Raw genomic sequence first — 604 nt, 5'->3', positions numbered from 1 at the left:
CCCAAACAGCTCTCCAGGGACAATATGCCTGGGCAGCCCTGGGCACCTGAAAGAGCCTCTGCCCAGCCAGCCTCCTTGAGGGAGAGGCTGACTCTGGGTCCCAGCAGCCTCTGCTCCTCACCCTGCTTGTGTCTCCCCTGTTCTGTTTCCTGAAACACACCCCTCACGTCCATTAACAAACGGGAGAGTCTGCATGTTTCTCTGGAGCTGGGCAAAGGAGGCGCTTGGAAGGCCAAGCCTGTTGGGTTAAAAACTCAGAACATGAAACTTCTGAGGACAAGGGAAGTAGTGTCCATCCTGCCAGCGTAAGATCAGAATCCCAAGAGAAGCTTTTCCTGCCCGTCGGAGACACCAAAGGGTTTGCATGAAAACCTTCCAGACCAGAGTCCTCAGCTCAAAATTAATTAAGCATCATGACCGAAAAAAAAAAAAAAAAAAGCAATGGCAATTTATTTTTTTCATTAGAAAAGTTATATATGGTCATGTGTAAAGAAAAAATTTCTTTTTTTATATGTAAACAAATACATGGGTGGGTATGTGTGTACAGCTAAGGCTTTTTATTTCTTGCTTTCTTTTGCTACAAAAGAATGATTCTTTATTGTTC

This window comes from Pteropus vampyrus, unplaced genomic scaffold, assembly GCF_000151845.1.
Source record: "Pteropus vampyrus isolate Shadow unplaced genomic scaffold, Pvam_2.0 Scaffold36, whole genome shotgun sequence".
Taxonomy (NCBI): Eukaryota; Metazoa; Chordata; class Mammalia; order Chiroptera; family Pteropodidae; genus Pteropus; species Pteropus vampyrus.
The sequence above is the reverse complement of the archived record's forward strand: the minus strand, read 5'-3'. Positions refer to the sequence as shown.